The 26,630-nt window shown below is 43.5% G+C and overlaps 2 long non-coding RNA genes and 3 other non-coding genes across 6 annotated transcripts; all 5 read left to right on the plus strand.

Moving 5' to 3' along the window:
- Positions 1-121: 121 nt before the first annotated feature.
- LOC140579650 (uncharacterized) lies at positions 122-16,565 on the plus strand. Its single transcript, XR_011983592.1, has 3 exons — positions 122-249; positions 16,329-16,343; positions 16,467-16,565. It is a non-coding gene; the product is annotated as an uncharacterized lncRNA (long non-coding RNA).
- Positions 16,566-18,126: 1,561 nt separating this feature from the next.
- On the plus strand, positions 18,127-23,420 carry LOC140579659 (uncharacterized). 2 transcript variants are annotated; one of them, XR_011983597.1, is made up of 3 exons: positions 18,127-18,444; positions 18,925-18,997; positions 20,034-23,420. It is a non-coding gene; the product is annotated as an uncharacterized lncRNA (long non-coding RNA). The 2 variants fall into 2 exon arrangements; XR_011983598.1 differs by lacking the exon at positions 18,925-18,997.
- Positions 23,421-25,596: 2,176 nt separating this feature from the next.
- Positions 25,597-25,710, plus strand: LOC140579997 (U5 spliceosomal RNA). The gene has a single exon (XR_011983779.1). It is a non-coding gene; the product is annotated as a U5 spliceosomal RNA (small nuclear RNA).
- Positions 25,711-25,905: 195 nt separating this feature from the next.
- On the plus strand, positions 25,906-26,097 carry LOC140579843 (U2 spliceosomal RNA). The gene has a single exon (XR_011983691.1). It is a non-coding gene; the product is annotated as a U2 spliceosomal RNA (small nuclear RNA).
- A 419-nt stretch (positions 26,098-26,516) lies between these two features.
- LOC140580012 (U5 spliceosomal RNA) lies at positions 26,517-26,630 on the plus strand. Its single transcript, XR_011983793.1, has one exon. It is a non-coding gene; the product is annotated as a U5 spliceosomal RNA (small nuclear RNA).

A 26,630-nucleotide genomic window follows, 5' to 3' on the forward strand; every position in this document is an offset into this window, starting at 1 on the left:
TGAACATTTCAAACAAAAGGAGCTGGTGAAAAGCCGAGGCAGGGAGCTCAGAGGAACGGACTTCAGCGTCAACGACCAATTTCCCAAAGAAATCCTGGATCGTCGCAGAATCCTGTTCCAGCTAAGGAAAAAATTCATTGCGGAAGGAGCCCGGGCTGTCATCGCAGTAGACAGACTGTATGTTAATGGACAACTGTTTCGCGACCAGAACACCACCGCTTGGCTCTACTGAAACCACTTCCGACTAAGGTAACACGCATTTAATAAACTAACTTTAAAAGTTTGGCAGTTAATACAGGTTTTTAGCGCACGCAGCACACTAGACGGCTTTGTCTAGGACTATTAAGGCCGGGTCACTTTATACCCCTTACTGTTCCTCAACCCCCTTGTTTAATGTCTCACCACAGTCGCAGTTCTTGTTGTTGTTGTTATGGCCATCATTGTCATTGTTATGGTAATTGTAGCATATCGATATTGACGCTCAAAAATGTTTTATCTGGAAGCAGTCTACCAGATACTATACACCCACACATACACGTAGATAGTCACACACTCGCATGCATAGACGCCCACTCAAACATACACGCACCCCCTCATCTAAACATCACACATGTATGCATTCATACACTAACATATACACATGCCCACTCAAGCTCAGACAGATCTCCTCATCTTAGTAGCACACATGGAGACATTCACACATTGACATTTGCACACACATTCATCCTGACACATTCACACTCATACACACACAGTCATTCACATACACACACATCCGTCCATTTTAACATTAGATTGCACTCAGGGGGTCTAAGTTAGGACAGCATGAATTCACTACGCTTTGTCACTTGGAACGTGTGTGGTATTGGCTCATTTGCTAAGAGACGTAAAATCTTAGAATATCTAACAACAGTACAGGCAGACATTGTCCTACTACAGGAAACTCACTTAGCCAAAACAGGACAGTGAACATTAAATTCACCAGAATTTCCACACGTATACTTAGCTAGTTATAATTCAAAACAGAGAGGTGTAGCAATTTTAATCAACAAAAGAATATGTTTCAACTGTAAAGACACTATTGCAGACCCAAAAGGTAGATTCATAATTATTAAAATTTCAGCATATAACAAAGAATTATGTATTGCCAATATATACGGTCCAAATAGTGATGACCCCTCCTTCTTCCACCACCTTTTTGCTGCAATATCATCATACTCAGACACAGAATTTATACTGGGAGGGGACTTCAAATTAGTACTTAACCCAGAATCTGACAGACGTAGTACAGCAGCTAGTTACCGTACTTGCCAGTCATCCGAAACAGTAAAACAATATATGAATGATTTCGGCCTATGCGATGTCTGGCGTACTTTTCACACCACGCTTAGAGAATACACGTTTTTTTCACCAGTCCATCATTCTTACTCCCGGATAGACTTTTTTCTTATCAGTAATACAGTCATGAAAGATATACGTGGCACACAAATTCACCCTATAACAATCAGTGACCATGCACCTGTCACTATGACGGTCACTGTAAAAGTTAGTGCACCACCTTTTAAACGGTGGAGACTGAATACATCATTACTAACGGACTCAGAGTTTCTAGAAGTTATTAAAAAAGATTGGACAACATTTATTGAAACAAATGACTTGCCAAGTATCTCTGCGTGCATTCTCTGGGAGACAGCAAAGGCTGTAATACGAGGCAGAATAATATCATATTCAGTACATAAAAAGAAAAAGGAAAAAGCACTCGAGACAGAACTAGAACAGAAAATTAAAACTTTGGAATCAGCACATGTTGCCTCCCAAGAAAAACACCTTCTAAATGAGCTGAGGAAAAGTAAAATGAAATTGCAAGAATTAAGAGACAAAAAATTGTGTCAATTACGCTTGGACAATTTTGAACATAGTAATAAATCAAGTAAGTTTTTAGCAAACCAACTAAAACAGAATAAAGAGAAGGCAGCAATCTCTTCAGTTACAGACCCCAATGGGAAGGCAACTCATAGCCTAGGAGAGATAAGGATATTTAGGGACTTCTATAAAAAATTATACTCACCTAATATTAATCCAACCAATTCTGAAATAGAAGAGTTCTTAAACAACATCGACCTACCAAAATTAAATAATGAACAAATATCGGCATTAGAATTACCTCTCTCAATATTGGAACTTCACGAGGCACTACAATGTATGCCTAACGGGAAAGCCCCAGGTCCAGATGGACTTCCAGCAGAATTCTACAAAACATTTTGGCCTCTGCTAGCACCACTATTCCATAGAATGGTTATAGAAATTAAAGAAACTAGCAGCATCCCCCCAAATATGAATTGTGCAGACATTAACCTGCTCCTCAAACCTGACAAAGACCCTGCTCTCCCCTCTAGCTACCGACCAATATCACTCATAAATGCGGACCTTAAAATCATCAGCAAAGCACTGGCTAGTAGAATTGAAAAAGTGACACCTTATATAATACATCCAGATCAAACGGGTTTCATTAAAGGCAGACAGTCCACTAACAACATGAGGAGACTAATTGGCGTAATAGACTACTGCAACATTCAAAATAAGGAAGCCATAATCATCTCATTGGACGCAGAAAAGGCTTTTGACAGGGTCAACTGGAAATTTCTAATGGCAACCTTACTAAAATTTGGATTTCGCGAGAACTTCGTAACCTGGATTAAAATTTTATACAGTTCACCTAAAGCCTGCGTAAAAACGAATGATCAAATCTCCCCAAGCTTCACTCTCAGAAGGGGCACTAGGCAAGGTTGTCCACTTTCTCCATCACTATTTGCTATATTTATTGAACCATTGGCAGCAGCAATTCGGAACAATAATAATATCAAAGGTATTCAAACAGCAAGTATAACCCATAAAATTAGTCTTTATGCAGATGATGTATTACTTTTTCTTCAAAATACACAGGGTTCCCTCACAGAGACGATAAGACTCATAGATAAGTTCTCCTCCATTTCAGATTACTCTATTAATTGGAATAAGTCGACTACTCTTCCAATATCTTGTGACTTCCAGTCCAATCCAACTATCCCACTTCAATCTGGGAACATTAGATATCTGGGTATTAACATTTCTGCCAAGCTGTCAGATCTGATGCGATTAAATTACAGTCCGCTGCTTAAAAAGATAGAAGATGACCTTGCACGGTGGAACAATCTACCCACATCACTTCTGGGAAGAGTAGCAACAGTCAAAATGATGATCTTACCAAAAATTAACTACACGTTCTCAATGGTTCCGAGTCAACCTCCGCGGACTTGGTTTAATTCACTGGACTCCTTAATCTCAAAATATCTATGGAAATCTAAACCACCACGAATAAGTTTAAAAACTTTACAGAAACCCAAAAACTGTGGGGGTTTGGAGCTTCCCAATTTCTACAACTACTTTCTTGCCAATAGATTGATATATGTCCTAAAATGGACTACACAAAATAACTTAGACCTTAACTGGCTGGATATTGAGCAAACGTTCTGTAATGATATTCGAGTCCAGGACCTGCCATTTATCAGTCATATACTTAAACGACAATGTTGTTTTAAGAGCATCAACATCAGCACATCACTGACAGCCTGGTGGGAATTTTTTTTTTTTTTTTTTTTTTTTTTTTTATTCCCTCCTCCACCCCCCCTCTGTGGGGGACTGTATCTATTTATTTATTTATTTATACATTTTTTTTTTTTTTTTTTTTTTTTTTTTTTATTTACTTATTTATTTATTTTTTATTTTATTTTATATTTTTATTTACTTCCTCAAAAGAAGGAGAGGGAGGGGGGGGACAAAGGAGAAGGAGGGAAGAGAGAGAGAGGGAGAGAGAGGAATGGAAAGAAAACAGAAAAAAAAAAAAAAAAACAAAAGAAAAAAAAAAAAACAAACCAAGAAAAAAAACAAAACAGATAATCTGCTTCCATGTCTGTTGAAAAGAGAAAGACAACATACAACATCTGTACTAATCACAACGACCATCAAACGTTGAATGTTGTTGAACAGCACACACAACCAGCCTTACAACCCATGCCCAGAAACAACAGCCGATCAAGACAGTGTGTGTCCGTGAGCACGTGTCCGTGAGCACCTGTGTGCACACCTGTGTGTCAGCGCGCTGGTGTTCCTAAGGTTTCTCCAAGTAATTGTCTAGTAGTGTGTGTGGGGAGCCACAGCCCCGCCCACCCAGGACATGAAGTCGACCCGGGGGAGACCCGGGCCACAGATATCCAGAGGCCCCCCAGGGCACGGGAACCCCAGGAGGACCAACGCAGGGACAATTGCAGCCCCCACCCAGAAAAGGGCAGAGGAGCGCTCCGGAGGGGGGCCATCCGGCAGCCACATCACAGGAGCCCCAGGGGGCCGTGGCGACGAGCACGCAGGCCCCGCCGGCGGCCGGCCACACCAGGGCAGACCGGACCCCGGGCCCAGAGATCCAAGGGCCCCCCCACCCCCCAGCCAGGGCCCCGACAGAGCCGGAAGGGCCAGGCCCCGGCAGGCAACCGCCGAGAGTGAGCCAGCACACACCAGAGCATCCAGCCCCAGACATCGAGAACCACCAACGCATCGGCGGCCGGGGGCCTCATCCACCAGCAGGGAGTGTGGCGGGGGGTAATAGAGCCTGAGATGTTATTTCAGGTGGAGTCTAAGACCCAACCTGACACATACGTATAGACAGACAGGCACACACATACACAAGCATACGTTCCCACCCTCATGCACACATAAACAAATATTCACCCATTCGCCCAACATGAAGACACAGAAATGAACGCCGTACACACACTCACACTCCCCATATATACTCTATACTCCGAGATCTAGGCACCACCGCCCCCAGAGGGGCAATCCGCCACCAGACCTCGGAGATGGATCCCTTTTTTCCTCTGGCATGGGGACAAGAAGACCACCCCGGACCCCACAGCAGCCAAGAAGCCCACCAGCCCAGACCCCGACCGGACGGCCAGCTCCTCCCAGCCCCCGGCCCCAGATGGTGAACAGAGAACGGGGGCGTGAAAAGACCCCATGCTTCCCTCCGCCCGCTCATATGTGGTGTTGGTGCGTGTTGTTCTAAAGTGTTTTAAAACAGGGGAAGGGCATGGTGCTAACCACCCTCTGCCAATCAGCAGCTGGTGTCAGCTCGGCCCCTCCCCAGAACCCTCAATGTCTATATGCAACTTAAAATTGAGAAGTGGGCACTGGCACCAGAGGTAAGGCTGAATGAACAGACCGCCCTCTGGACGCCATTCCTTGTGCCCACCCCCAAGGCCCTAAATGTATGTGTCATGAGAGAGTAAGTAATGAGAGTGTCTAAGTTGTGATGTGTGATTGAGACACAGGTGGCCACGGGGGGACAGAGGAGGAATACCTCCCCTGCATCCCAGCGACGCACCTGCACCTCAAAGCCCTATATGTGTGTTGGGGTGACGGAGCGGGAGGAGGGAAGCATTTAGGGATGGGGAGGAAAGGATCGGGGGGGGCAAAGTACCCCCCCTCTGGAGCCAGCCCCCCCGCTGACCCCCATAAGCACCCCCGTTCCCCGAAATCCACCCAGGGCGGGAGAGCCGAGGCCCATCCAGTCCGGGGGCCCAGAGCAGCGGCACCACCGGGCACCACAGAGCCCGGGGCAGCCAACCAGACCCCACCACAGAGGGAAAAACTACACCCACCCCACCATTCAGTCAACTCCCAGACTACATAAGACAACAGACACCCAGGTTGGGTCCATTCTCCTACTCTATTGGATTCCCCCCCACCCCCGCAGAGTGGATACCCCTAAGGCAGGGACCACCTGCGGGCAGATGGTAACAACCTCCCCACCAGCTAAAGAGGCCCCCAGCCCCTCCAATGCGCCGAAGGTCCCCGCGCCGGGGCCGGGCCCCAGTGCACGCGCCAGCCCACACCCCGGCGACCCACCCACCAGGACCCAAGCCCCCCCAGCCCAGCCGGAACCCCAGCCCGGAGGCAGAGCGCCCCCAGAACCCCAAGCCCGCCCCGGACCCACCCAGGAGCAGCACGGCCGCCAGGCTGGTACCCTACGTCCGCCGGCACAGGCTACCCCAGCAGCGCTGCATGCAGCCACCAGAAAGACGCCACCCAAGAGCCACCAAAGCCCCATCCAGGCCAGGACCGCAGTCCCAGCGCCGAACCCCCCCAGAAACCCCCCCCCCAGGGAACCCCCAGACACCCCAAGCCCATAGGCCCCCCCCCACACCAACAACAAAGACCGAAGCGGGACAAACCTGCGACCCCCCACCGCCACTAGGTGATGGAGCTGATCAAAGGAGCCCAGAGAGATTGGTCTAATGTGGCGGCAGAAGCTGTATCAAGACTAATATGGTCCAGCAAACTCTCTCTATATTGGTTGATATTAAGGTTATTTTTATTTTTCCAGTTCATGAGGACAGTCTTCTTAGCAATGCATAAAGCGGTGAAAGCCATGTGGGTTGTGTTAATCTCTGTAGTGACACCATCTAAGTCACCCAACAAGCAGACTGAAGGAGAGGCTGGAATGGTACATTTCAGACACTTTGATAAGTCCTCACAAATCCTGCGCCAAAACATCTGAACAGGTGGACAGAACCAAAGAGCATGGATGTAATTGTCAGGTGTATCCCCTTGACAGTGTGAGCAGTTGTTAGAAGATGTAAAACCCATCCTGAACATCCGATGCCCTGTATAGTGCACTCTATGCAGGATTTTGTATTGTATTAATTGTAAATTGGGACTTCTAATCAGTTCAAAGGTTTTTAAGCATGTCTTAGACCAGAAATTGTGGTCCCAGCTGATTGATAAATCTGCCTCCCATTTTGCAATAGGAAGGGATATTGAATCATCCATTGTAGAAAGTGTCCTGTATATTTTAGACAGTAATTTGGGGGTTTTGAGATTAAGGAATTCTGCCACCCTTGGTGGTATTTGTAATTTGATTTGATTAGACTTGAATTTCCTTTTTACTATAGATTTAACTTGTTGATATTCTAAAAATCTATTCTTGTTAATCCCATGTCTTTTAACTAATAAGTCAAAGGGGATAAAGTCTATTTCTTCAAATATATGTTCCAAGTATTTAATACCTTTACAACTCCAATCCGGGAAATTTATCATATTATTGTTTAGTAGTATGTCAGGGTTGTTCCAGATGGGAGTACGTTTGCATGGGATTAATGAAGACTCAGTCATTTTAAGAAACTCCCACCATGCTGTCAGAGAAGAGCTGATACTGATGCTTTTGAAGCATTCATGTCGTTTAATGTTTGAGCTAATGAATGGTAGATCCGAAATGTCTATGTTATTGCATAGAGCCTGTTCTACGTCTAGCCAAGGTTCATCTAAGAAGGTATGTTTTAGCCATCCTGAGATGTTTTGAAGCCTGTTGGCTAAGAAGTAGTGGTGAAAGTTAGGCAGATCTAGTCCTCCTTTGTCCTTGGTCCTTTGCAGCGTTTTTAAGCTAATACGCGGTGGTTTATCTTTCCAAAGGAATTTAGAGATGGCGGAGTCCAGAGATCTAAACCAGTCAGGTGATGGTTTACTTGGAATCATTGCAAATAAATAATTAATTCTTGGTAACACCATCATTTTTATTGATGCAACCCTTCCCATGAGTGATATGGGCAGGGACTTCCATCTAACCAGCTCATCCTCTACCTTCTTTAAAAGTGGGATGTGGTTTAATTTAGTTAAGTCTGCCAGCCTAGGTGAAACATTAATACCTAAATATTTAACATCCCCAGATTGCAGTGGAGTGGAGGAAGAGTTCTGAAAGGAGCAGTTAATTGGAAGAACTGTAGATTTTAACCAGTTTATTGAATAATCTGAGACTCTTGAGAAAGAGTTTATTAATGTAATTACCTCAGAGAGAGTGGTTTGTGAATGCTGGAGAAAAAGTAACACATCATCCGCATAAAGACTGACCTTATGTTCCACATTCTTGCATTTGATGCCTTTAATCACTATAGCCTGTCTAATTGCTGCTGCTAGTGGTTCAATAAAAATTGCAAAGAGTGAGGGGGAGAGAGGGCATCCCTGCCTGGTGCCCCTCTTGAGACAGAAGCTAGAGGATGTTTGGTCATTCGTCCTAACACATGCTGTTGGGGAACTATATAATATTTTTAACCAGTTTATAAAAGAGGTTCCAAAACCAAATTTGTGTAATGTTGCAAATAAAAAACTCCAACTAACTCTATCGAATGCTTTTTCTGCATCTAGAGACAATATTATGATTTGAAGGTTTTTATTGCACGAATAGTCTATCAGATTGAGTAATCTACGTGTGTTTGTTGATGAGTGCCTCCCTTTTATGAAACCAGTTTGGTCAGGATGAATTATGTGAGGGGTTATCTTCTCTATTCTTTTTGAGAGAGCTTTGCAGATTATTTTAAGGTCAACATTAATAAGTGATATTGGACGATAGCTGGTAGGCAATATAGGGTCTTTGCCTGGTTTTAGCAAGAGACTAATGTTGGCAGAATTCATATTTGGTGGTAGTCTACCATTTTCCTTGGTTTCCTGCAACATTCTGTAGAATGTTGGTGACAGAATTGTCCAGAATTCTTTATAGAATTCTACTGGAAATCCATCTGGGCCTGGAGCCTTATTATTGGGCATACTGTTCAAAGCTTCCTGGAGTTCACCTGGTGTCAGCAGAGAATCCAGTGCCATCGTTTGATTATCTGATAATTTCGGAAGGGTTATACTATCAAGAAACTGATCAATTTCGTCTTTAGATGGGTTTATCTGTGGTAAGTATAAAGATTTGTAAAAGTCCCTGAAAGTGTTGTTTATTCTTTCAGGGTCATATACTGTATCCCCAGTTGAGTCTTTAACAGCACATATAGTTGTTTTTTCTTTATTTATTTTTAACTGGTTAGCTAAAAATCTACCTGATTTATTACCATATTCATAATTTTGCCAGCGAAGTCTTTGTGCTAAGAATTGTGTTTTTTTATGAATAATTTCATTTAATTCTAATTTTGCTTTACGTATTTTATTCAGCATTTCCTGTTCCTGGGATGATACATAAGCTTCTTCTAAGGGTTTGATGTTTTCTTCTAATTCCTGAATATACTTGTTTTCTCTTTTCTTTTTATGTGATGAGAATGAGATTATTTTACCTCTCATCACAGCTTTGCCTGCTTCCCAGAGAACAGATGCTGATGTTCCAGGCAGGTCATTATAGTCTAAATATAAAGCCCACTCTTTTTTGAAATAGTTAATAAAATCTCCATCTTTAAGCAATGATGTATTAAATGTCCAGTTTCTAATTGGTGGAATGGCTTTCTTATTTATTAGGGTTAAAGATACAGGAGCATGATCGCTGACAGCTATAGGGTGTATCTCAGTGTCTGAAATGTCACTCAGCAGTGAGCTACTGATTAGGAAATAATCCAGACGAGAGTAAGAGTGATGGACGTGTGAGAAGAAAGTATATTCCCTACGGTTGGGGTGAAGAGAACGCCATGCATCGCGAAGACCATAGTCACTCATGTACTGCTTAACTATATTTATGGATTCCCAATTGCGCTGAGCAGCTGTACTGAGCCTATCCATTTCTTTATTTAGTGCGAAATTGAGATCGCCCCCAAGAACGAGTGTGCTATCTAGGTGTTCAGAGAGTGTGGTAAAGAAAACGTGGAAGAATGAAGGGTTATCAACATTTGGACCATATATACTAACAATACATAACTTCTTGTTAAGTATAGACAATTTAATGATTATAAATCTACCTTCTGGATCTATAATTGTGTTGAGTAATGTGAAATTAACATTTTTATGTATTAAAATTGCTACTCCCCTCTGCCTAGAGTTATAACAGGCTGAGAACACATTAGGAAACTCAGGTGTTTTAAGTTCATCTGTAGCTGTGGCAGGTCTATGAGTCTCTTGTAATAAAACAACGTCTGCCTGTAGTTTTTTAAGCTGGCTAAATATTTTTAACCTCTTCTCTCTGGAGCCAGCTCCATGCACATTCCATGAGACAAACCTTAGTGTGCCCATAGACATGTGTGTGTAGCTAATATTGCACGTGCAAATGAGTCAGATATGAACGAGCGTGTGAACGCTTGTGTGCGTGTGTATCCTATATGTCTGTGTGCACTATAAGGTCGGAGTGGTTGTGGTGAAGCTGAGTACATATGTACATTATCATGTCGTGCAGATGTGTAAAAATCGAGGGTGTTGTGTGTGATTGAGTAGAAATTTAAAGCAGGTGATCGATGCAGGGAAAGCAGGGAGAAGTGAAAAAGACATACAAAGGGGCACGCGAGTAAGGGTATTAGTGAGAAACATAGAAACATAAACATTGTTAGCACTGTGGCGCCGCCGAGACTGACGGTAGTGTATTTGTTATGACCTAACATTAAATTAGCGAATTAACATGTATAAGCTAGATTAAACAGAAGAGGAAAATATAAGGAAAGAAGAAAAATATAACAGGTTCTTATCTGGAGTGGCGTTAATATAACCAGGGAGTGATGTTAGGGTCGCGGTAGAGCTGTCCATCCACGTAGAGCCGAACCCCGGCGATGACAGCTCGGGAGCCCTTCTGGATGGAGCTGCGTCGGATTGGGAACAGAACTTTGCGTCGCTCCAGAATCTCTTTGGGGAACTGGTCGTTTACGCCAAAGTCCGTTCCTTTCAGCTCCCTGCCGCGGCTCTTCACCTGCTGCTTCTGTTTGAAATTCCCGAATTTGGCCACAATAGGACGCGGTCTCAGGGCACCAGGCCTCTTAGCTCCCAGCCGATGGACTCTGTCAAAGCAGATGCTTTCCACAGTGTCCTCTGGAAGCTTCAGGTGGGTCTTGATAAATGTTTTAACCGTAATTTCTGCGTCCTCTTCAGCAGATTCCGGGATGCCTGAAAACACCAGGTTATCTCTCATACTACGGGCTTGGAGATCGATGACAGTCTCTTTTATTTTTTTATTTTCTTCTTTTAGATTGGTCACATTCTCAGTTAGAGACTTGACCGAGCCCCGTAGTGAGGCGTTTTCAGCAGCGAGTGTTTCCACCTGTTGCTGGCTGAATTCCAAAGACTCCCTCAGGGATGTGAACTCCTGATGCAAAATCTCGACCAGAGACAACCTCGCGTCGAAGCTGGACAATCGCTTGTCGATTGACTCCAGTATGTCGGCGAAGTCTTTACTAGTCGGCGAAGTTGCTCCGGGGGAGTCTGCCGGGCGACTTCTTTTGGATGACGGCGTCTCGCTTTTTCCCGGGGAAGATGTATTGAGGTTCTTCTTCATGACTGTAGTGTCGAAGTACCAGTCAATGTATTCTTCGAGTGATTCCAACTTCCCCTCGCTGTCCTCGCTCAGCTCGCTGTTCATTCAGATTTTCCGCCAAGTCTCCGGCGTCTGACGTCACTTACCGCATTTCCGGTCTTCCTCCTTCCTTACTCTCCGGTCTTCCTCCTTCCTTACTCCTTACTACAATGTATGCCTAACGGGAAAGCCCCAGGTCCAGATGGACTTCCAGCAGAATTCTACAAAACATTTTGGCCTCTGCTAGCACCACTATTCCATAGAATGGTTATAGAAATTAAAGAAACTAGCAGCATCCCCCCAAATATGAATTGTGCAGACATTAACCTGCTCCTCAAACCTGACAAAGACCCTGCTCTCCCCTCTAGCTACCGACCAATATCACTCATAAATGCGGACCTTAAAATCATTAGCAAAGCACTGGCTAGTAGAATTGAAAAAGTGACACCTTATATAATACATCCAGATCAAACGGGTTTCATTAAAGGCAGACAGTCCACTAACAACATGAGGAGACTAATTGGCGTAATAGACTACTGCAACATTCAAAATAAGGAAGCCATAATCATCTCATTGGACGCAGAAAAGGCTTTTGACAGGGTCAACTGGAAATTTCTAATGGCAACCTTACTAAAATTTGGATTTCGCGAGAACTTCGTAACCTGGATTAAAATTTTATACAGTTCACCTAAAGCCTGCGTAAAAAACGAATGATCAAATCTCCCCAAGCTTCACTCTCAGAAGGGGCACTAGGCAAGGTTGTCCACTTTCTCCATCACTATTTGCTATATTTATTGAACCATTGGCAGCAGCAATTCGGAACAATAATAATATCAAAGGTATTCAAACAGCAAGTATAACCCATAAAATTAGTCTTTATGCAGATGATGTATTACTTTTTCTTCAAAATACACAGGGTTCCCTCACAGAGACGATAAGACTCATAGATAAGTTCTCCTCCATTTCAGATTACTCTATTAATTGGAATAAGTCGACTACTCTTCCAATATCTTGTGACTTCCAGTCCAATCCAACTATCCCACTTCAATCTGGGAACATTAGATATCTGGGTATTAACATTTTTGCCAAGCTGTCAGATCTGATGCGATTAAATTACAGTCCGCTGCTTAAAAAGATAGAAGATGACCTTGCACGGTGGAACAATCTACCCACATCACTTCTGGGAAGAGTAGCAACAGTCAAAATGATGATCTTACCAAAAATTAACTACACGTTCTCAATGGTTCCGAGTCAACCTCCGCGGACTTGGTTTAATTCACTGGACTCCTTAATCTCAAAATATCTATGGAAATCTAAACCACCACGAATAAGTTTAAAAACTTTACAGAAACCCAAAAACTGTGGGGGTTTGGAGCTTCCCAATTTCTACAACTACTTTCTTGCCAATAGATTGATATATGTCCTAAAATGGACTACACAAAATAACTTAGACCTTAACTGGCTGGATATTGAGCAAACGTTCTGTAATGATATTCGAGTCCAGGACCTGCCATTTATCAGTCATATACTTAAACGACAATGTTGTTTTAAGAGCATCAACATCAGCACATCACTGACAGCCTGGTGGGAATTTCTTAAAATGAACCAAACCTCACTGGTCCCATGCAAACTGACACCCATCTGGAACAACCCTGACATCTTGTTAAATAAAAAAATGATAAACTTCCTGGCTTGGCATAATAAAGGAATCAAGCGCCTCGAACATAATCCAAGACAATCGCATGATATCATTTGACAAAATAGCAGAAACTTATAGCATTGAGAAAAACAAATACTTAGAATATCTTCAGCTTAAATCAATAATACATAATAGATGGTGCCGTAAGCAATTAGAGCTGGAGCTTTCACCTAAAATAGCAAACTTCTTAATAACACCAACTAAAAAACTACTGTCTAGGATTTACGTGCATCTAGCAGAATCTGATATAACGCTCTCACTCCCTACCCACAAATGGGAAAGGGATTTACTCATCAATCCAGACACTAACTTCTGGAGGCAAATTTGCTTGAATACCTTCCGAATGAATCAGAACTCCAACCTGCAGCTATTACAGTACAAAATTTTACACAGAACACACTACACAGGGCAGAGGATGTTCCAGATGGGTATCAGAGATACTGACATATGCCTAACTTGTAAAAAGGACGCACCAGATAATTACCTGCATGCTTTCTGGTACTGCACACCGGTCAACGAATTCTGGCAAAGGATTTGTGAAGACTTATCGACACACCTAGGGCATCCCATCCCACCCTCCCCCTCACTCTGCCTGCTTGGGGACCTCACTAACACTAATATAGACACGAATAAATCATGCATGCTTCTTACAGTACTAACCATTGCCAAGAAAACAATCCTTCTGAACTGGAAGTCAAAAGAGAATTTAAATATAAATCTGTTCAAAAATCTACTCTGGGATTATGTTTCCATGGAGAGGTCATCTGCCTGTAAGAAAAATCAATTGATCGATTTTGAAGATATTTGGGCTCCAATAATTAACTTTTTAATGTAATGTTGTCGAGGGTGGTGGGGCATTACCATCACTGTCCCGGGTTGGGGGCTGGGGGCGGAGGGGCAGGGTTGTTGTGGTCCTCTGGGGTTTCTCTTGGCTGAGGGCACGTGGTCAATGTCTCTGGGTGGCCGCTGGCCTGGCCTGTTGGGGGCGGTGCGGGGGGTTGGGGGTTCTGCCCCCCTGGGGTGGGTGGCGCGCTGAGGGTGTGATCGGGGGGTGGGGCCTCTGGGTTCCGCCTGTGCCGCTGCGCTGGGGTGGGTGGGTTTGGGGCCGTGGGCTCTATCTGCTGGGGCCGCTGCTCCGGCTCCCGGGCGGGTGGTCGCCCGCATGCTGGGGGTGCCTGGTCTGCCCGGGCCCGTTGCCTGGTGGGGCGGGTCGTTGTCTGCCGTTGGCGATTCCGGCGCGGGGCCCTCGGGCGCTGTGGGGTGGTTGGGGGGGGGGGCGGTGGGGGGAGCCTCTGCCTCGCCTGGGGGGGGGCTTGGGGTGGCCGGGGGGCGGGGGTCATCCCGCCTAGCCGGACCGGCTCCCCGTTTGCTGGGGGGTCTGGAGTTGTCCCGTCCTTGGCTGCTAGCCGGGGTCTCATCGGGCGTGGTGTGGTGGGTCTCTCCCGGTCTGCGCCTGGGGGGGGTCCCTGCTGCCGGGCTGCCTGTGGCGCCCCTGAACACCTCGGTTGGCCGTCCCTGCCGGCTGTGCGGGGTCAGGGATGGGGACTAATCGGGGCCAATCGGGGATCTGGCCCCGGTGCCGGGGGGGGGCCCACTCCTGGCACGCCCTTATTGCTCCCCTGGGCCCAACACCACATTTCACACAACACTAGGGCCTTGAGGGGCGGTGGGGAGGTGCGCTGAGACACTGCTCCTCAAATTTTACTTGCATGTTAGACATCACATGACACTAGGGCTGAGGAGGTGGGTTGAGGCAGGTGGGGCTCTGCCGTCTGACAGCGGTGGGGTGCCCGTGCCTCAACTGCTCGCCCACTTTTTGCACCTTAGTGATATACACAGTCCATATTACATTAGGGCCTTGGGGGTGCGGGGAGGGGGATGGGGGACTCTGCCATCTGCCAGTGGTGGGGCCCTCATACCCGAACTGCACCCACTAATTTTAATGCATTGTAGATATAAACACACGATTTACGCTAATTAAATAAGGCAGCATTTTTGCACTCACTTATCTTGGGGTATATTTAAACTGATTTTTTTTTTTAAGAAAAGTATACCCAAATTTAGGAAATAAATTATTTTAAATAAATGAAGCTGAAGTTCACCCACGCTGTAAACCCTGCTAGGTTGAGTTTACTCAAATCAGAGGAAATTAGTTGCCTCAAATGATTTAAGTTTAAAAGCTCAGTTTTTCAAGTTGCTTGAACTTGAATGTGTTATTAAACACTCTAAATGATTTAAGCAGATTTAGCTTAAGTTGTAACTTTTCATGTGGAATGAACTGCAATGTCTCTGAATTAATTTAATTAATACTCATTAAGGTCAGTTCATTTATAATTCCTAATTTCAGGAGCCAGTTAATAAATCTATTTCATTTTCAAATATTTCTCCTATGATACGTAATACCTGTTTACAATAATTCCGGGGGGAGGCATTTCCAGTAAAGCAGTGCTCACTGACACAGATTATAAAGCTTGTTAGACTACGCAACATTATTTAGCAGAGCTGAGAGAAGGTGAGAGCTCCCCTAGTGGCTGCAGAAGTGCATTTCCCTAGAGCAGATATAATGGGTGGCAGCCTCATTGCTTTTTAATCACAACTTGGGATTGAACAACAAATTTAATTATTTTGCTCATTTAATATTTCACTTTTAATTAGGCTTAATTTTTGGATATCCATCTTTACATAATATTTAGAATCCCACCGCAGTTGAGAATGGAATGCCACAGATATTAGTCTCTACCACATATCATTGCTTGTTCCGTTTCAGGATTCCTTTGGTTGTTTAAACTGATTGCTCTGTATCAGTTGGCTTTGTGTATTTAGAGATGTATAACTGCTAAAGAGTCCTGAGAAACTGATGGTTTAAATACCAGGATTAGAATAAGCAGGATTTAATGTGTGTTCTTATGGTGGGGATGTTAGAAGTCATTGAGGTTTTTTTATTCTATGTACATCCAGTCTTAGTCTCCCAGCCAAAATCACTCCATGGAGCACAAACCAACACATCCCACCAAGATCCATTTTAGCTGTGGTAGTCACAATATATTTGGGGTTTTATGTGCTTGTCCTACTCAACATCATGACAATGAATTAAAAATCTACGAAATCATTGGCAGTACTATGTCATGCTATGCAAATATACATCCAACACTATTGGTCTACAGGGAAGTGGGCAGTTCCAGGACCCACACAGCAAAGAATATCACTGTTCAGGCTCTTTTCTGCAAATATAAGGCTACAAGGCCAAGTGTGGGTAATCAAAGTGGCCTTACATTAACAAATACATCACCCCAAAAAAAGCATTACATGAGCAATCACAGCTGCTCCATTTTTTTTTTATCTCAACAGAGAACATCTTGCAAGGTCAGTATTTGGCAGAGTTTCCTTCATGACGGTGGGCGAAATATACCACAGCTGCAGAACAGCCCAGCCTTGGCAGAATAGCCACATTAATTAGCTCTTGAACAAAGACCTTTACTCCCAAAGGGACAGAAAACTGTATCAAGTCATACTGGCAAAGACCCTTGTTTCAAGCCTGGTACCACTTTGCGTTGGATGCTGAAGAAGGCCCTTTAAATACATTAGGTATGTTATTTGCTAAACTTGGCTTTACTTTACTCATGAAAAATAATACCCCAATTTACCCAAACGAGTGAGTACAAATATTGATTTGAAATATTAATTAATGTTAATATTCAAATTAATTAATATTAATATTGAAATATTAATTGATTTGAGTAAATCTTATAGGATGGTACTGTGACAGTAGGTATATTATAGCTTTATTTATTTAAAATGTCTCCTAGAATTGGGTATACTTTACTTAAAAAGGGTTTAAAGTCAACCCAAAAAAGTGAGTGCAAATTGTTACATCATTCAATCTGAGTAAATTCTACAGTTTATTTTTTTGCAGTTCATGTACAGAATTACAGTACATTACAGTATTTTATCGGCAAGTTTCTCATAAATATTGCCCAGAAAGCATTTTTTCTACAGTATTGTACTATTTTATTGATAAACATCATGTTACTGTAATAACTTCACTGTTTATTACAGCAGGGGTGCAGATTGAACCCATGACCCTGGAGGTGTGAGGCTATAGTAGGAGCAACGGGCCACTATTCATACTGTGAGAAATTATGTATTTTTAATCATACATTGTAACTGATATGTCGTTACACTGCTTGTGTATGCTTTGCACCTTGCTTTTCTCCCATACTTGTGTTTCTTGTTCTCCACACCTTGTGAGCTTCAACATGACAGTTCAAATTGCAAATAATTGCAAATAATTGATTGTTTTTCATAAGGCCCCAGGTTAGTTAGGTCCAGTCTCCTGGAAAATCACTAGAATGTGTCCTTGGCTTTGGAAGCTAAGAGCATCTTATTTTCAGGGAGAGCCCTGTAATATTTATTTTAATAAATTATTTTTATTGATAAACCTTCATACTGATAATGCTCTTGTAGTGGTCCTAAAAGAAAACATGACTGAAGATATTATGTTTGTTTTATCAATTTCAGTACAGACACATTTCACGATTCAGTAACCTGACTTGTCCAATAGATGGCAGTGTAGTACTTCGACTAAGACGTGCTACGGAAATTGCCGGTAAAAACGGAAAGCTCGTTTTCCATTTTAAACGTTTGTCTGACTGAAATGACCACATGTTGTACATATGTAATCGTACTATACATCTAACCTTCAGCGTTGTATTACCTACTTTAATTATCTGCAGCAATAAAATATGTACGCGTAATTGGACAGCTGCAAGTTAAGCAATCTGTCTGATTTTACATTATGGCATGGACGGATGAATGCAGGAGAGACCTGTGAATAAGCTGAAAGTATACATAAAATATGATAAAATAATAAATATTTTTAAACATTTAACTGGATAACGAGAGCTTCACAGTACTTATATAACCCTGCACAATTTCGAATATCATCACAGCTCCCTGAAAATTAACAGCTATCATTATAGTACAAATAAGCAGTTATCCAGACATCCCGAGTCTCCCGGAAGTTCCGGGAGTCTCCTCTTGGCAAATTCAATAAAATATCCCTGAAAGAAGACGCGCGCGCATGACGGAATGAGCGAGAGAGAGAGAGAGCGAGAGAGAGAACGTGCATATGTGTGGATCCCTGCGTGTGTGCCTGTAGCCCGTGCTAGACAGACAGCATCCCGATTGGTTTACTTAGCAAAATAAGCCAATCAAATTTCAATGCGGGCGGGGTTTTATTTAACTTCTCGAGGACCGAAGTTATCAGTTCAGTGGAGCATAATGACAGAGGGAGAGTGCCCCAAAAAACGAAAATATAAAACGCATTTCAATTCAGACTACACAAAAGTGTATCCTTGTCTAATAAGGATGAAAATAATGACAATGTTCCGCGCGCTGTACTGTTTGCAACAGTGATTTCAGCATTGCCCATGACGGTTTAAACGATTGTAAAAGGCATGTTGAGGTGAGTTTAACAAGTGTCATTTCATGTGCTGTATTATTCAGGTCTACACTAGTTAGACAGTTGGTTAGTTGCTAATGCTGTCATGAAAGACTCCTTGAAGACTTTTGTAAAGTAGCAATGGAATATAATTAAGGAATTTGCATAAATGGTAAAGTAATCTACTTTTATTATTTGTCAAAATACATAATATTGACCTTCGTAATTTAGTGCGCTGACCAGAGGAAATTAATGAACAAATTAAACTGTGAAATCAAGTTTGTTGAAGTTATCTCCCTCCTTGTCGGGGGGTTGGGGGCACCTTCCTGAATTGAGTTTTTGCAGGTTGGGATGTCTGAATTATCCCACTTTAGAGAAGGGAGGGGGTGCTGGCTGTGAAAGTTGGGGGGCGGTGGCAGACGATCCGTAGCCGCGCCCAACATACAATCCGTAGGCTCCTGGCCACTTCCCTGCGTTTGATTGCTTTTATTTCTGTGTGGACAGATTTCCGGGATGCTGCACATCGTTCGGGGGTGTGAGTGAGCTGTGGTGCATTTGCGGGAGTCTTCCGGGAGAGGTGTGATGTCTACATAAGATTATGTTTTAAAATGCGATCCAGTTGTTTAAATGTTCTGCCACTACACATTTCTATGCAGGACATAATTCATGGACTCAGACAGAGCAGTAGCACCAAAATTTATTGGTTATTTTAAGAAAGCAAGATAAATTACTGCGCATATGATACAGTAAAATGAGGTCAGTAAGAGCTTTTTTTAACGTTAGTACTGCTAAATCTCACTATTGCGGCACGCGTCAGTCAGACGTAAACACGCGAGAGTATGACAGACTGCGGTCAACGACGTTGTGTGGCGCGAGCGGCAGGTGGCTGTTAACGACCAGAGTCCGCGCCCTTTTACTAAGGGAGATGTCCGACGTTTGAGCTCCGGCAAACAAAACCAAAGCCGGATTTATTTTGATAATTTCTGCTTAGACTTTATTAAACTAATACATGTATGTTTCGTGGTAATTTATGTACTTATCGATGTAGCTGAGTTTCGATAATTTAGAAGTTTCTTGCGAATTTTTAGCTGTTTAGCTAGTTCTTGCTAGTTGGTACTAGCATTGCGTTGTGTTTTCGTTGGTGTGCCTCTGGGTTTTTTGTGTCTATTGATCTATTAATTACTACAGGGAAAATTTACATCGTGTTTGATAGTGAGTGAGAAATACCTCTGTTAATATTTCGGTAAACTATTTTTCCGATTGTGTGATTTCCATACATGTATATAGGCGTCACTTGGTTTACCATAACTTGGTGTTAACTACAGATCTGATTAGGGATTCTGAAATTGCCCTGGTGTGCAGCACATGTCACACTGTTCTGATTACTGGTTGTATTAACAACATATCACATTATATGTAAGTCACAGTATTTTGTGTGTCAGGTATAGAAATAATAATAATTTTTGGATAAATTCAGTTAAACTAATTGAGAGTTAGCTGTGATAAGCTGCCCTACACACAAACGCTCTGACCCCAGAGGTAAGCTGACATGTACCCAAACACCATCATCACAGAGTTAAGCTGTCATTTACTCAAATGCCCTAATTCCAAAGGTAAAGCTCTGATCGAACCAACTGCATCCAACCAAGCGCCTTGACCCAGGAGTTAAGATGACATAAACCCAAACACCCTGATAATAGAGGTAAGCTTTCATCCACTCAGATGCCTTGATCCCAGAGGTAAGCTGCCATCCACCAAACGCCCTGGCCCTAGAGGTAAGCTCCCAAACATGCAACCGGCCCAACCACAGAGGTAAGCTGCTGTCCCTCCAAGCACCCTGATCCCAGAGGCAAGCTGCGGTCTACCCAAACACGCAGGCCCCTGAGGTAAGCTCACATCCACTGAAATTCCCTAACCCCAGTGGCAAGCTGCCATCCGCCCAAACGCTCTGATCTCAGAGGTAAGCTGACATTCACCCAAACCTCCAGACCCCAGAAGGAAGCTGCCATCCACCTAAACGACTTACCCCCAGAGGTAAGTTGACATCCATCCAACTACCTTGATCCTAGGCGTAAGCTGCCCCGGTACGTCTAGGTGGTGACACTCCATCCTACAGGGTTGACATGATGCACTTTCCTGAAGCACACAGAGGACACTTCGGGTTTTAGGTAAGTGTGCTTTGTTTTTCTCTGTGTGTGTTTTATTTGGTATGGATTTTATTTAATGGCATTTACAGATTTTACTGAGCACTGTTTTGGTTGATCACTGTTAGCACTTATTCATCAATATTAACATTTATTAACATTTTGTTTGATCTGTTGTGCTGTTTATTGTGTGATTGACCTATTTTATTCCCAAGGTTACTGATTTTATGTGTTTTGGGAAGGTGTATGATACTGTTTTAGCCTGACCCTTGTGCAGAGGTTGGAAGTCTGCGGATGTGTTCCTTTTTAAAGGTCTTAACTTTTTACAGGGTTCCCGCGGGGTCTTAAAAAGTAAAAAATTCAGAAAGTTAAATTTAAGGCCTTAAAATGCCCAGATTTTCATCCTCGGTCTTAAATTTAATTTACCCAAGTCTTAAAATTCTTACCTCCATTCATTCCCAATAAGCATTGTCCGCAGAAAATAAAATAGTAAAATGCTGTAAAACTAATCTGTTGGTTGTGTTTTCTGGTCTGCACCAGTGTCTGCGTGGTAATAAAACTACAAATCCCATTGCGTGATCACTGCGGCTAGGCAAGCACACAGTTTGAGAAGGGTCTGGCTGCAGAACGTGCACTTTCAGCCACTGACGTCAGGTGCACGCTCAGCCACAACAGGAAGTGCAGGGGAATCAAGCGCTAACTTAGTCCGTGAGGCTAATGTGAACGGTATGTTGTTTTATTATTTGTATTACTGAATGATATAGTTACAAGTTTATTTCATGCCATAAATTATTGCAATGTAAATGTTTTGATGTACAGTAGTGCGTTAGTAACTTTTTTCTCTGACTGGAGTGAATTTTTTCAGTTAAAAGGCAACTACAGTACTAGCCAGTTGGCTCACGTTATCTTATCATAAAATAAACACATTTCTACTTTTACAGAGCTTATCCTGGAGTTACCTTGTGAATGTCTTAGTTTCCAGCATATAGTTTTTAGTTGTTCGTGTGGTCTTGAGGTGAACGTTTCTCGGTCTCCTTATGGTAGGGCAAGGCAAGTTTTTATTATCATACACAGGGGTTATTTAAAGTGCTTTATAAAAACAAGATTTTAAAAAGTTAAACCAAGACAAAAAAGCAAAATAGAGATGAAAAAAAAACTTATTTGAATTTGAATTTATTTTGAAAATCTAAAAAATCTGATTAAAAGTGCAGTATATCCTGCCCCGCTCATTCGCTCCTCCCATGTGCCACGCCCCCTCGTTAACCCTGTGTAGATTCCCCGTGTTTATCAGCTGTTTCCAATTGTTTTCATTATCGCTGATGGGACTGGAGCGTAACTTCTGCGATAGGCGGGGGATCACTATATATTTTAAGGCTTAAACTATAAAAAAGTTTATGTATATGGTCTTTCTATATCGCGAATTTTCACCTATGGCTGATGGGTCTGGATCCCCCCACCTAAGTTACATTCCAGACCCATCAGCGATAGATGAAAATCCGCAATATAGAAAGACCATATACATAAACTTTTTTATAGTTTAAGCCTTACAATACCACTCCCACATGCTTTAAACACATGTGAACATATTAAAACGCACTTTGTAAACACATATGATATGTGGATGTTGGGCTAAGGATATGAGTGACATAAAATATGAGAATTTCTGGTATCATTCGAATGTTTCTTGTAATGCATCGTGTTGGTCTTAAATTTTACTCATAATGGTCTTAAAAGGTCTTAAAAGGGCCTTAAATTTAACTTTCTGATACCTGCAAGAACCCTGTTTTTAATAGCATGCATATAAGGTGACATTTTAATTGTTTTATTGGCCATATAATTGTAATTAGATATTAATGGTGCATAATTAAGGGTCCAAAGCATGTAGTGCTATGGAACCTTATCGCAGATTCCAGCAATGGGTATACTGTGGACTTTTCAGTATACACTGGAAAGAACAACTTCCCCACTGGCCAGGGACTTATGACTCTGTCATGTCACTGACCGATAGATGTTTTTTGGGGTCCGGGTACCATGTATATATGGACAACTTCTACACAAGTCCAAAACTTTTCAAGGACTTGTATGCATCTAAGTTTGGAACTTATAGAGAGTTTAGGAAGGACTGTCCACGTAGTGCCATCAATGCACTAACAAAGAAGTCGCCCAGAGGGATGTACCGCTGGATAAGGGACGGGCCTCTTCTCTTTGTGAAGTGGAAGGACACGAGAGAGGTGTCCGTCTGCTCCACCATCCATAACGCCTATGCTGGGGATACGGTACGAAGGAAAGTTAAATCCAAGCAGGGTGTCTGGATCACCGAGTCATTTCCATGCCCCTCACCGGTGACGGAGTACAACAAGTACATGGGAGGTGTGGATTTGTCGGACCAGCTGATCCAGTACTACACGACACAGCACAAGAGAATGAAGTGGTACAGGAAACTTTTTCTTCACTTCTTGGACATTTCCGCGACTAACGCCTACATTATCCACAGAGAGATCATGCAACAGGACAGCATGACCCACAAGGCGTTCATGGAGGAGCTCACCGCACAGCTGTGTGGGTGACACTGAATGTCCCCACAAAGATGAGTGGTGTTCATGTGCCAGTTCTTGGGGCTGAGCTGAGCACTGACGGCAGGATGAAGGCTACCTCAGGGCGAAAGACTTGTATGAATTGCAGGATGCATGGTGGGAACAAAACAAAAACCCCATGGAAATGCGTAGCTTGTGATGTCCAGCTTTGCCTTCAACCAAACAGAAACTGTTTCGAGGCTTGGCATGCGAATCAGGACTAAAAATTTGTTATATTGATTTGTGAATGAACTGTCGCAAATAAACATTATTCATGCACCCATTTATTTTGTGATTTGCTTATTTTGTGTTGTACATTTATTCACTTATGTTGTGACATTCTATCTATCAATAAACTGATTTTGTTTTTAAAAAAAAGGATTTTTTTGTTGCTACTTCTCTTGCATATCAAACTACCTTTCCAAAGTGATGGGTGTGGGGTGCAGTGACATTCCAGACTGACGGGCCATTGACAGTATGCAAACTACTAGAGGTGTGGGAACGCCTATCACATCAATATTCATTGTGCTGGCCACTGACTTTCAGAAAAAGAGTGTCACTCCAAAGTTCTAACACTTTAGTAATCAAACCACATAAAATTTCAGAATGTCTCTTTCACCTGTGTGTAACCAACCCCTGTGTCTATAAGCTTCAGAGCTCAAAAGTCTTACCTAGAAATGTCTATAATGTGATTTTTTATAATTTATCAGCATGTCTGAAAATAGGTTTCTGAAAAGCATATGTTTAAAGTTGATTTTAACAAAAAATAAAATAACATTATGAGTGGTCTCAGATCATTGGTGCTGAGTTTGTGCTGAATAAAAGCACATGCAACACTTTGGGATAAATGTTTTTTAGATAGGTGAAATATTTAAAAATGTCAAGGCATGTCAGACTACCCCGAAAGTGGAAAAGAGGCCTCAGACCCCTGGGGGTTAATCTCCTAGGATTTTCACCCAACCTACATAAATCTGGTGTCATTCAAATCAGGAGACAGTCCTTTTAAAGATTTAGAAAAAAAACTTAAACTTTTGGTAAGATATGGCTACCAGCCACACCCTGACTGTACTGCTGCCTCGCCCATTTCAATCAGACAGCTATATCTCAGGCATGCTTCAGCCAATCATTTCCAGATTTGTCTCATTAATGTAGGGCTGTACCCCAGAGAAATTTCGTGTCGATCGGTCAAACGGGAGCACTACCGCCACTGTTTATTTATGTCTAAGACCCACCTAGGCCAATTCAGCTAAAACGAGTTACCAGATCAGGTAGGAAGGTGTCTACCGATCTCACCTATCTTACCCACAGCAGCAGGAGGCTCAGTGGGCTAAGCCTGTGTGCCTGTAATCAGAGGGTCGCTTTGGTGGGTACTTGAGCTAGGCAGCCCAATGTGCACAGCATACTCTCCGTAAAGCAAGCTGGGGAGACGTAAAGGCGTTTTCCCCACGAAGCTTCTATTATTATTCAACCAGACATTCAGACGGCCTCAGGCACTCCACCGGATGGTTTTTCATTCTGTCCGACATCTACTGACCTGTAACGCCTACACTAAAACCATCTCCATCCTAATTTCTACCTACTACTCAGACCATCTCACCCAAACCAGTCCTGCTCTGTCCTACATCTCCTATCCCGTTCACCCTACGCTCAATCTCCATCGTAATTCTAATCGAATCTAATTCTGTCTGACTTTCTACTACCCTGGCTGCCAGTTCTCTGCCGTTATTCCTCTATTACTTGTCCTACATGTCCTACCTGTCCGATCATCCTAAGCTTTGGACACTTCCATCATTGCAGTTACTAGTTGTATTTGCTGGTCTTATTGCCCTTTTCCTATTTTATGGGTAATAGTTCTGCAGGTAGTTCTATTTCTTTAATGTTATCTTTGAAAGTCTTATTGTACTGTGTTGGCATTGATTTGCATGGTGTGGAAATGTTTCAGCCTTTTAGATTGTGATTATGTCTTTAATGTAAGTAGTACAAGCATAATATTATTCATGTATCTGAGCTGATTTACATTTTATTTCGGTATGAAATGGTTGTTTTGATACGTCCCCCATGGAGGGGACCACATATTGAACGGATTGTGTGAGTGAGTGATTAATAGACTGGGTGCCCCTGGATGGCCAGCTAATTAGCTGCATGTGTTGTGAGGGAGAGGCCCTGTCCGTGCGCGGCCCCCTTTTCCCGCCTTTTTTTTTTATTTTAATTTTTTAAAGGAAGGTGACACGCTGTTTGTGAGGTGGACAGCTGCGCTGAGGTAAGGCGTGATGTCATCTTTGCCTTTTGAATTTCCCCTCATGTTTGTTAAAATGATTGCTGTCTTTTGAGAGGACAGGAGGACAGGGAGGAGTCGGGGCCCCGAGGACGGCGGCTGCGACGCCCCTGGGCATTCTACTCCGAGCGGGGGCGTCACGCAGGCCCGGCTAACGGCGACGGGCTTGGCGGCGGCCCCATATCGACTCGGGTCTCTCTTCATCCCGTATAAATCTTTCGCCTTTTACTAAAGATTTCCGTGGAGAGGGATAGCGATGAGTTCATGGTATTTTTGGAGGCTCTGTCCAAGCAGAGCTGCACTGCTGCTGTCAAAGGAAGACTGGGCCCGGCTTAGCGGCTGGCGTTAGGTGCCCGGTGGCGCGGCTGTGGTCTCCCTGGATCACGCGTGGACTCGCCGGGCGACACCTGCCAGAGGGGCTGGTGAGGGCTGAGCCGCGCCAGCTCCGTCGGCATCCCGCATGCCGGCGCCCGGCGGGGCGCAATTTGTGGGTATCGCTTCTCGGCCTTTTGGCTAAGATCAAGTGTAGTATCTGTTCTTATCAGTTTAATATCTGATACGTCCCCCATGGAGGGGACCACATATTAAACGGATTTTTGGAACAGGGAGCCGGAAGTGGGGCTTGCCCCGTCCGCTCCACGCATCGACCCGGTATTGCAGTGCTTCCGGGAATGGTGCACCTCTACTGCCCCCTGTTGTCGAAAGGCAGAACTGACTGACTGAGTGAGTGAGTGAGTGAGTGAGTGAGTGAGTGAGTGAGTGACTAATAGACTGAGTGCTGTGAGGGGGGGGGCCCTGTCTGTGCGTGGCCCCCGTTTCCCGCCGTTTTTCTTTTTTTTTTTTTTTTTTTTTTTTTTTTTAAAGGAAGGTGACACACTGTTTGTGCGGTGGACAGCTGCGCTGAGGTAAGGCATGATGTCATCTTTGCCTTTTGAATTTCCCCTCATGTTTGTTAAAATGATTGCTGTCTTTTGAGAGGACAGGAGGACAGGGAGGAGTCGGGGCCCCGAGGACGGCGGCTACGACGCCCCTGGGCATTCTACTCCGAGCGGGGGCGTCACGCAGGCCCGGCTAACGGCGACGGGCTTGGCGGCGGCCCCATATCGACTCGGGTCTCTCTTCATCCCGTATAAATCTTTCGCCTTTTACTAAAGATTTCCGTGGAGAGGGATAGCGATGAGTTCATGGTATTTTTGGAGGCTCTGCCCAAGCAGAGCT

This window comes from Paramormyrops kingsleyae, chromosome 18 (assembly GCF_048594095.1).
Source record: "Paramormyrops kingsleyae isolate MSU_618 chromosome 18, PKINGS_0.4, whole genome shotgun sequence".
NCBI lineage: Eukaryota > Metazoa > Chordata > Actinopteri > Osteoglossiformes > Mormyridae > Paramormyrops > Paramormyrops kingsleyae.